The sequence below is a fragment of the Cajanus cajan genome, chromosome 4 (genome assembly GCF_000230855.2).
Source record: "Cajanus cajan strain Asha chromosome 4, NIPB_CcT2T_4, whole genome shotgun sequence".
NCBI lineage: Eukaryota > Viridiplantae > Streptophyta > Magnoliopsida > Fabales > Fabaceae > Cajanus > Cajanus cajan.
The window spans coordinates 8,190,365-8,203,180 of NC_138520.1; positions in this window are offsets into that span (position 1 = coordinate 8,190,365).

The window sequence follows — 12,816 nt, forward strand, 5'->3', positions numbered from 1 at the left end:
CAACTATCTCTTCTGTCTCATATTCAACTCCTTTAGATTAAACAGATATGTAAGATCCTTATGATCACTAAATATCTCAAAATTAGAATCATACTAGTAGTGTCTCCAAAATCTTAAGTGTAAATATTACAATCTCTAATTCAAGGTTATGGGTAAGGTAATTTTTCTCATGAATTTTTCATACCTAGATGCTTAGAAATATAAGCTACTACCTTTCCTTCTTACATCAACGATCCACTCAAACCCGTTTTCGAAGCATCACTATATAACACATAACACTTACTAGAGTCCAATAATCTTACACTAGACAATCTTTCCTTAAGAGTTTGAAAACTACTTTCACACTTACTATTCCATAAAGGTAACTCTCTCTTTTTGGTTAATCCAGACAAAAATAATGTTATCTTAGAAATTTTTTTTTCAATAAATTTCCTATATTAATAAGTTAATGCAAGAAAACTCTTAACCTCACTAATTGACTTAGATATCTCCCACTTAAACACAACTTCTACCATAAATAGATCTACATTATATCTCCATTAAAAATCATAGGACCTAGAAAATTCACTTCATACAATAAAAATTTATACTTAGATAACTTAGCATAAAGCTGTCTTGAATATATTTTCACCCTCAATTCCAATATGATGATATCACATTCTAAGGTCAATCTCACTAAACACACCAATATTCATTAATTGATCCCTAAGGTCATCTATCCACATATCAACATACATACATATCAAATCATATTAGAATACCTACTTTAAACCTTCATATATACCATCGTTAAGCATGTATGAATCAATTACCGTTTACTCCGTATAGCCTGTACATGAACTGTGACACCCTTCTACCCCATAATAGATAAGTAACAACAATAAGAATAATTCAATAAATATAACATCAAGAAGGGTCCACATATTTTAATAAAAACTCATAGGTTCACAAGTCTTGAAATAAATAGAAATAATAATAATAATAATAATAAAGTTTTACTCTTAAAAGAAAATTATCAAGGTCTCTAAAGAAAAATGAAAGGGATCCAGAATTTACAAATATAAGGTGAATATAAAACTCCTAAAAATAAGTCTCCTCAAACGACAAATAACAATTCATAACTAAAGCATCCTAAATTCATGCCCCAATGTCACATCCTATCAGAGCAGAACCCTTTCCCTTTAGAACTCAACACTATGAGTGCCTTCATCTTCACCTAAAAGAAAACCACATAAAAACAGGACGGTGAGAGATAAATAACATCATATATGAACATAGAGCTACCCAATTCCCACCCCACACCGTGCACCAAAATATCATCATTAACTATAAACAACAAATACATCTCATATAATTACCAAACATCATTTTTTTTCAATCATACAAGCTTTCATACACATGCTCACTATATGCTCATACACATCTCCTCTCCTAAGAGTCTCAACTTGGCACTCCGCACAATGGGCGTACCTCGTCAATTCCCTTAGTTGTTGCCAATGCGGGCATACCGTTCTCACACCCTCCCAGGGCCGGTATGTTGCACGGTTAAACACCCAGCGGCCCGTGCAAAGGCAATCCACCCACCGTTAAACCCTTTGTGGCCAGTGAGCTGCGCAGTTAAACACCCAACGGCCCACGCATGGAATGCCTCCCGTCATGGTCCCCCCTGTCTCAACTCCTCTCTGGGCCCAGGGTCCAATGCAATATAGCCACGTCTGGCTTCTCAAGCACCACATGCAACTCATAAGTCTCATGCAACTCATGCATCCCACGTAACTCATAATTAATGCATCTCCATTATATAACATCATCACATGTCAATAACAATCCATGCAATATCATCCTCACATGCTAGGTACCTATCATTAAGTTATCAACATCATAGACCACAAATTTCACATAATTCTTCACACACATCACAATATCTATGACATTCAGTTAATAATTTAACCATAACTCGAGATATACATATCCTTTCTAAGTGATCCCAACTCCATTAGAATCCTAACATCAATATCTACAACTTTCATGAAGAACACAAATCCTAATAAAGTCGTTTAGGTTACCATTCAGGGCTCACAAAAATTGATGTTGTGGTTCGCACACAGATTGGAAGGCTCAAATTGCAACTCACATAACTTGATCAACTGTTAATAGTTTTACACGATTCTTGTGTCTAAATGGTAGCCCCAGATGTCTAGTTTCTAACAAAACAAACGGCACTCGATTTGGATTACTACACAGAAAGATATCGCAAAATTACAAACGTATGTTGGGGTCCCGACGCCCGACGCCCAAAACTGGCGCTGAGCGCCCAAATCTCTGCCCAGACTCCCCTCTGTGAAATTAAACCTGCGTTTTACGAGTTCCAACAAGGTTTTTACCAATTTTCACTACTTCTACACCCCGTTGGTTCAGTTTAACTCCATTTATATTCTTCATACGTTCCAAATCAATCCATACACATCTCAAGCCTCAAAAATTGGTTTCCATTGGTTTTACAAAAAAAAATCTAAACTCTTCTTAACACATAAAATTCAAGTCATCAAATTTAAGGATAAAGAATTAACAAGAAAGCCCCAATGGAATTCAAAGACAATTCAAGAAATAAGTTCTTCCAAATGAATTAAGAATTTAGAACATCGATTGCACAGATAATCGTTCAGAATTTTAAATAGAGTTCCTAGAGGGACTTAGGGATTGCCCTCACTACCCGAACACCCCTATATTCACATATGAAGAAACCCATCCCCCCGTACCTGGATGAGCAGAAGATGAATGGTCTTGGTGTGATCTAAGATCGTTCCTGAGTACTCTTCCTTAGAGCTCTTTGTTTCTCCTCTTTTTTTCCCTAACCCTTCAGAACACAAATGAGGCAGATAGGGTTAACACCACCTGACTCCTTTCTTAAAATTAATCCATTGGACTGGGTCAACCCAACCCATTTTCCTTCTCTTCTAACCCACTTCTAATTTTCCTCAAAATAATTAAATAAAATAAATACATGTATATTATAAAATATTTTTTCTTTATAATAATAATATATTTCTGACCCTAAATATAATAATATAATTTCAATAAAAAAATATCATATAAAATCAACCTTCTCTTAAAACATATAAATATTTATTTAAAAATGCTAATAAAAATACTTATTTAATACGTACAAAATAATTGTCCAAAATAATAATTATTTAAAACTTACAAAATAATATTCCTCTATAATTATTAAAATAATTATGACCAAATATCATCTAATAATAATAATAATAATAATAATAACCTTTTTGAAAATTGGGGTGTTACATGAACAGCCTTTTCCCCATAACATCATACAACCTTAAAGAAACTTGTGATCCACAATACAACACCTCAGAATATTAGAATAAAATTGATTTCCTAATAACTCACAAACATCATGATAACATATATATCCCTTTAACAACTATTAAAGAAAATGATACATAGAAAATTATACTCATCCAAATGATCTCAAACCTATCACCAAAAGAAAGCTAACAGGATAAGTTATCACTCTTATGAAGACTTGAAATTCTAAAATGATCATATACTCAGCTAAAAATTTCAAAAATTGTGATAGATATAATCAGCGCTTAACAGCTAGACCTTTGTTCACTAAAATAGTCATAACCAAAAGTTCTAGATCTCCATTGTACCTGATTTTGGTGCCCTTAAAAGTTAACATCCAAGACTACAACTTTTATGAAGATCATAAAATCCAACTCTGTCAATATAATACTCTGTCAATATAATACTTGTACTGGCACAATAAAGTTGCAGCTAAGACATTCCCTGCATGGATCAGCAAAAGAGCGCACCAAAGTGTAAAGCCTCAAAAATACCTTAAAACACTTCCAAACCATTATTTAAGTTTCTTCCTGCAATCCTAAACCGAAGAACTTACCTATTTAGCACAAAGAACTTAGAAACTAAAATAAAATCGTCATTCAACCTAACCCATAAAAAAATCAACATGTAAGCTGTGACACCCTCTACCCCATTATTAATATACAACAAATGTAACAATAAGATATTACTTTTCTTCTTTTTGGGTAAATAAAATCTTTCATAGTTGACAAATATTTCAAATATAACAAGGTAGAAGATTCACATTCGTAACTCATAAATCATAACTCCAGTGTAAAAATTATAAAAGAAAAGAAGTTAAGATTTTCAATACAATTTAGTGTAAAACAAGAAATCATATATATACAAATAATAATAAAGGAAATATAAATTAACTCCAGTAAAGGTGGCAGTGCCTCCTGGTTAGGAATTAATTTATACTCCCAAATCATATAATAAAATATAACAAAAATGTACATCTTGGTCTTTTATCAAGAACATTCAAATTACAATTCTTAACATATATTTTCCTAGAATTATACATGTTATCTACGTTATCTCTTCGTTAGAAATTACCAAAGAAGAGAAACTAAAGTTATAAAAGCAATAACATATTAAACTAAAATAACTATGCCCCGATGTCACATCCTATCAGAGCATGCCCAAATTGAAGCCTTTAAGCCTCATCACCAACATCCTCATGATGCTGATCATCTGCAACACAATTTAAAACATATACAAAAACAACAAGGGAGTGAGAAACATCTCACTCAGTTTCAGGTGCAGAAATAAAGGTTAAATAGCCCACACACACACAACAAATATAAGTCACATGTAAATAACATAACATACATAAATAATCAAATATCACATATATATTCATTTATCATGCTATGATGTCATGGACTCAACTCATAAATGCATGCATGTGGCGCCATACGGAAGATTCACAATTCATCGTTGGTGACCCTAAGGTACACCTGGTTACATCACTGGTGACCCTAAGGTACACCTTGTTAGCATGTTACATCGTGGGTGACCCTAAGGTACACCTTGTTAGTCGTGGGTGACCATAAGGTACACCTTGTTAGCATGTTACATCGTGGGTGACCATAAAGTACACCTTGTTAGTCGTGGGTATGCGGCCTCAGCGGCACACCTGGAGTAATATATGCATATGATGCATGTCATACATTTATAATCTCATTAACTCAACATTTAACTTATTACATAATTTCATTTAGTACATCATGTCATTATTTGTCATAGTATCATAATCATAGTTTGTCTCAATAGTCCATTCTTAGGTCTCATGTCATTTGTCCATATTTCACATGATCATGTCATAAATACTCCTCATAAGGTCCGCACAGGAATTCACAGAGATCCAGAGAACATTCTTGTTCATATTAAACCTGTAACAGCCCAAGAACCCGCATGTAGATATTGTCCGCTTTGGCCGCAGCCCTCACGGATTTGTTTCTGGCAATGGCACGCATGCCACCCCAAAACGCGTCTACACAAGGAAGGTATCCACACCCATATATATGGCATGCTTCGTTCTCCTTCCTAACCGATGTGGGACTATATCCACCCCCCCTCAAGGGAGTCCAGCGCCCTCGCTGGCACACCGGCCCGGGAACCGGCTCTGATACCACTGTAACAGCCCAAGAACCCGCATGTAGATATTGTCCGCTTTGGCCGCAGCCCTCACGGATTTGTTCCTGGCAATGGCACGCATGCCACCCCCAAAACGCGTCTACACAAGGAAGGTATCCACACCCATATATATGGCATGCTTCGTTCTCCTTCCTAAACGGATTTGTTCCATTTTTATTTGCATCAGGTAATTTCGGGGACGAAATTTCTAAAATGAGGGGAGTAATGTAACATCCTAAAATTTTATTTTTATGTATTGGGATTGTTAAAAGGATTATCATATTTTTTTATATGTATTTTACTATTTATGTATACGTATTTTACTATTCACGTATACGTATTTTTGAATAGTAATATATGTATTTTTGAACAGTAAATCCGTGGACGAACAGTAATCTCGTGAATGCACAGTATTTTACTATTAATATTATTTTAATGAATAGTGCATAGTAAATATAATATTATTTTAATCTGCATAGTAATTCCAGAATTTCTATAAATAGAGGCTAGGGGTTGAAGGAAATTCATAACTTGAGATAAGGAAATTCTGGAGGAAGAAAGAGAGAGAGAGAGAAGAATCTAGAAAGAGAGGAGGTTCTACTCTAGTTCCGGTCCTAGTTAATAAAAAAGAAGAGGAAGTTCTACTCAAATTTCTATTTAATCAGGTACGGGGGAAAAGAGGGTTATTTATATGTAAAATACATGAGGGTATTGGGTAGAATTTCTTAGAATAACGTTTGATTTATGTGAATGGACGGCCAAGCCTCCTATTGATTTAAAATTTGGAATTTATGTGAATGGACGGCCAAGCCTCCTATTAATTTCTAATTTGGAATAATTAGGAATTTCACTGTTATTCTATTAACTTTTATGTTAAGGAAAGTTAATTGCTATATTACTTGTAAGAATGAAGAATATTGATATAATATGCTTGAGGGGTATGTAGATCTTACTTTGTTAAGTTTATTTGTTATATGGAATTATACATGTGTTATAAATTTGATGAGATGTTGTATGGTTGTGATATGATTGTGATTGTGATGTCTCACATCGATGGCTAGTATGGCACGGCTCTGTATAAGTGGTGTTACAGGGAAGGCGTGACCCTAGCATGGTGTGAGATGAGAAAAACAGTTAACACCACCACTTATGTCAGTTATGGCAGCCCTGACATAGGGTTAATTGCAAGAGATTGTATTGATTGTAATGTGATTGTTGTTACTCACACTAAAGGATTAAGGATGATACGAACCCTGTGTGGTGGATACTTCAGGGACGAGCGTACTCCTCGTAAATCAGGGATGATACGAACCTTGGGTAGGTGATGCTTCAGGGACGAGCGTACCCCTGGTATGGTGTGAGTAAGGGAGGCAATTAACCTGTATCACTTGTGTCAGATGTGGCGAGGTCTTGGCATAGTGTTAATTGTGATATTGATGGACATGAAAAATGATTTTATGATTGTGAAAGTGACATGTATAATGGTTTGTGAAATGGTTGAATATTTGATAATTAAATCTATATACGTTTATATGAAATAAACAAGTTGTTATAATAAATTATACTGTGATGTGTTTGTATGTGTTTTGCATATAGATAATTTTTCTTTTCTCACCGTATAAATGATATAGTCCCACATCGGTTAGGAAGGAGAACGAAGCATGCCATATATATGGGTGTGGATACTTTCCTTGTGTAGACGCGTTTTGGGGTGGCATGCGTGCCATTGCCAGAAACAAATCCGTGAGGGCTGCGGCCAAAGCGGACAATATCTACATGCGGGTTCTTGGGCTGTTACAAAACCTCATTTATTATTAACATTAATTTCATATTCATTTATTACTTTCAACAAAGAACAAAGTAGAATAAATAGAAAATCGGACAGAACAACGACACCTTTAACAAAAACAAAGTAGAGTAAATAGAAAATCAAACAGAACAACGTCACCTTCAACAAAGAACAAAGTAAAGTAAATAGAAAATCAAACAGAACAACGGCATCTTCAACAAAGAACAAAATACAGTAAATAGAAAATCAGACAGAACAACGGCAAGGGATTGGGGCCAATCCGACAAACAACTATCCAACAATTATCCCCACACCCCTGAGCGAGGTTCTCACTCCCCCCTTACCTGGATAGGCGGAGTTGGAACTTGGGCAGGGTCTCCTCCTCTGGATCCCCTTTTTCTTCCCTCTCTTTCTTTCTTTCTTTCTCTCTCTCTCTCTCTCTCTCTCTCCTCTTTCTCTCTCTAAGATTACCACTTCTTGCTCAATATAAATTTTTCACCCCCCTTGGCCCTATTTATAGGCAATCTGACGCACCCGGAACGGCCCGTACTGATTTCAGAACGGCCCGTTCCGGATCCTTCAAACATGGGCAAATTTTTCAACTGGAACGGCTCGTTCCAAAATCGGAACGCCCGTTCCCAAAAAGCAGAACGGCCCGTTCTGAAACCAGAACGGCCCGTTCTCAATCTCAGCAGAACGGCCCGTTCTCCATACCAGAACGGCCCGTTCCAGGCCCGTTCTGGGTCTTTAAAAACAAGCATATTTCTTCTTTTGGAACGGCCCGTTCTGCATTTGGAACGGCCCGTTCCGACACCCAGAAATACCCTTATTCCTTTGTTAAAATTACGAAAATGCCATCAATAATTACGAAAATGCCATTACTAATAAAAATATCCTTTTAAGGAAATTGGGGTGTTACATAAGCATCAAAAATCAAGAAATCATATAGAAAAATTTAAAAGTAATAAAGGAATTATAAATTAATTCCAGTAAAGGTGGCAATGCCTCCTAGTTAGGAATAATTTATAACTTCCAAATAAATAAAAAAATAACAAAAATGCAACTTTAGCCTTCTGTCAAGAATATTTAAAACTCCAATTCTCCACATATATCTTCCTTGGATTCAATCGTTGTAACTATAGACTTCTTCTACCAAACAAGCACGGTAAACTCATAACTCACGGCCGATTGGATCGACCTGCTCTGATACCACTTAATGTAACGTCCGATTTATATAACCATAATTATATAATAATAATTATATATTTTCTTATATAATATTTTCATCTTACAATTAAATCATTAACAATATTTTTATTTTATTTTGAAGATAAAAATAAAGAAAAAGAATATTTTATGAATTTAATACATGACATATCGTTCTAAAATATTTACAATAATGTATTATTATACACATTAATTCTTTCTTCCACTTCTATTACAATAATTACATTGATAGTGAAAAGAAAATTGCAATTGAAATAATATGATTGACAAATAAAATTATAGCAAATCCATCAAAAGTCTCCATATTCCAATTTCTCCCAAGTAGGACAGCGGTAATAGCAACTGCAAAATGATCTGGAATCCCAAGTAGATCCATCTATTTTATAATATATTTAATTTAAAAAAAAACAAAGAAAGGAAATGAGTAAGAACAATATCCAATAAATACAATAATACAAAGAATAAACAGAATTATTTATAATCAATATTAAACATATATATATATATAAATATAAATATATATACAAATCATATATTAGATTTTCATGATACAATAAAATTTGAATTATACTTGTAGTGACTAGTCAGGATAAATGAGCATCATCATAACACCAACCAACAAAAAGATATACTACAAAAAAAAGTCAATTTAGCCACCGAAATTAGCGACCAATTTTTTTTCGTCGCTAATAACGACATAATTAGCAACCAAATTTTATTTGGTTGCAAATTTTATTTAGCGACCAATTTAGCGACCGAATTTTTTAGTGGCAAATAATCAGTCGCTAAAATAATAATGGTTGATTAAAATAGCGACGGAACGGTTTCGGTCGCTAAATAAATAAAAAAAAATTATTATTTATAATAATTTTAGCGACCAAATTAAAATCGGTCGCTAAAAAAATAAAAAAATATTATTATTTATAAAAATTTTAGTGACCAAATTAAAATCGGTTGCTAAAAAAATAAAATATTATTATTTATAATAATTTTAGCGACCAAATTAAAATTGGTCACTAAAAAATTAAAAAAAAATTATTATTTATAATAATTTTAACGACCAAACTAAAATCGGTCGCTAAAAAAATAAAATATTATTTATATAATAATTTTGCGACCAATTAAAATCGGTCGCTAATAAAATAAAATATTATTATTTATAATAATTTTTAGCGACCAAATTAAAATCGGTCGCTAAAAAAATAAAAATAAATTATTATTTATAATAATTTTAGCGATCAAATTAAAATCGGTCGCTAAAAAAATAAAAGTATTATTATTTATAATAATTTTAGCGACCAAATTAAAATCGGTCGCTAGAAAAATAAAAATATTATTATTTATAATAGTTTTAGCGACCAAATTAAAATCGGTCGCTAAATGTAAATTTTTTTAAAAATTTAAAAATATATTTGTTTTAAATGAAAGAAAATATAAAAATATGTAATATTATTTTTATAATAATAAAAATATTAATGATAAGAAATAAAAATCAATACCCTCCCAATAAAATTAATTTGTTTTTTAAAAGAGTACAAATTATATAATTTAAAATAGATAACCAATATATCATGATGTATTAAAAAATGAGAAACATAATGCTATAAATGAAAATTAAATAATAATCTTTTTAATTGAATCTTTTTTTAAAAAAAAAATAGACTAATTTAAATAATAATTTATCTAGAGAATTTATTTATTTTTCTCTTGAGAAATTTATTTCTCTTTTACCATGCTTAAAATTTTATTACATTATTAGATAATATGAAAATTCATAATTTATTGTACTTTCCAATTTTGTTAAGATAAATAAACTTCTTTTCATAAATATTATTTTATTTTCATTATTATTTTCAAAATTGACTTAAACATCTAGTTCAATTGATATAAACACGTTAGTTCCATTAAATTAAAAATAATTGGCTTATATAAGGATTAATAAAAATTTATCAAACAAATCTAAAATTGATAAAATATAATTAATGTTCCATTAGTTTAATAAATAAAAATTATAAAATAAATTATATATATAAATATATACACCAATAACACATGAGATCAATTACTTAAAATACGTTATAACATCTATCTTCGATTATGCTCATAGTACTTTGGGGTAGATATCGTTTCTTTGAGGAGACATGATTCTATTATCATATATGAATATGATCCCACCATGGGAAACTGATTCAACAACAACCATATTTTGAAATATTTTTATTTTGTTTAATGAAAAATTAATTTTTAATATAAAAATATTTATTTAAAATATATCTAATTATACATATATATTTTAAAATTATATTAATTAAATATGTATATAATAGTTTATCTTAAAAATCAATTCATTTAGATATTATAAAATATTTTATTTTAAACATCAATTAAATAATACCTTGCTACTTATAATTTATTTAAATATTTATAAATGAATATTACATTAACTCCATTGATTATTTTAATCCTTGTCTTTAATTTTATTATATATAAAAATTATTTACCTAATATATATTGAAATTATTTTCATGAATCTTATTTTATTTCAATTGTTATTTTAAAAGTTAGGCTTAATCATTTCATTCAATTGATATAATCGTACTAGTTTCATTGTTTTAAAAGCAATTGACTTATACAAAAATTAGTAAGAATTTGTGAAACAATTATAAAATGAAATATTTTTAGTAATTTAAAAAAATTATTATCCTTTGATTTTAATTAACTCATAAATGTTCATAGTATTTAACTTATGATATATACACCTCCTTTTTATTACAATTACACTTGCTTTGTTTAAAAAGGCTAAAATTGCTGACAGTAGAGCTCGAATCCACACACATACTTACGTGGAGAAAATCTTAAGTCTTCCCCCTTAACTAATTGGGCAAACCACCCTCTGGTTCTTTTTGATCAGTTTTTAATACATCACAATGCGTTTCCTTGCTTTTTTCTCTATCAAATAGAATACGTGATTGTTTTAACAAAGTTTTTTTTTATTCGTACATTTATTTTAAAGTTTCATGTTGAAATAAAATTCCAATGCAAATTAACATATTTTATAACTAATATCTTGTTTTAAACTTGATATGAAAATATTATGATATAACTTAATAAGATTTTAAATTAGTATTTTATTAATGGTTGATAATTAGAAAATAAAACAAGGATAAATACATTTTTTGAATTTTATATCTTAGATTTAAGATGAATAAATATATTAAGTTAATTAATAATTTCTTTAAATGTTAAAATTTAATTTATAAAAATATTTTTTTAAAAGAGAAGTGTTATAATAACACAGGTGTAACGTTTACTAAGTATTACATCGCTCAATAACTTTATATTAAATGTGAATTTTATAAATTCAACCGTTAGATTGAAAGTTTTTTACTCTTAGATCATATATACAAAATTTTATATGAATTCAAGATGATTTGATACTTTATTTTTGTAAAATAAAATTGACGTAATGTTAAGTCTCAATTATACCTCTTTTTGGATGAGACTTATTGAACAAATTACACACATCCTCTGAACCATTGCAATATAATTGTTCTCCTTTTGGTTCATTTTGTGTGCAGATATAACTAACCCAAATTTAGCTAACAATACCTTAATACACCTCATTTTTGTGCAGGTATTGAGCTAGAGACTTGAGAGTTGAAGATCCCTTGGATTGGAAATATAAGAAGCTAAGGAGCAGAGCAAGATGACCCGCGCCGGGCGTGATCAAAACAGAGAGTGATTCAAAGTCTCTGGAAGACATTGCGCCGGGCGCAAAAGAAATTGCGTCGGGCGTGTACTGAGGCAGAAAATGCTTAACTTCTTGGAAGGCCCTGCGCCGGGCGCTACGACTTATGCGTCGGGCGTAGAAACCCTAATCTGACTCCCAAGCTCGTATTTGAAGGCATTTTTGGGGGTTTTCTTCCTCATTCACGCAGGGGCGCCTCCTTGGAGCGGTAGAAGGGATTCTCCGAGCTTGGGAACGTTCGTGTGTGGATCTTTCCTTCGGTTCTTCACTTCTCCTTTCATCTCTATTTTGTATTTACCCTCATTGTTGAGTGGTTCCACACATTTTTTGTAGGGTTAGATGTAACCAACGTACTCTATTATAATCCTTACGTTTTTAATGATATATACATGTTGTTTCATTCATTGTTGTGTATGTTTCTATTCTTAATGCTTGCTTTGGATTGAATCTCCTTGCATGATATAGGTTCCATTGGGTATTGGAAAATAACCTTTGCAACTAGCTCTGAAACAAATGCCTAGTGGGA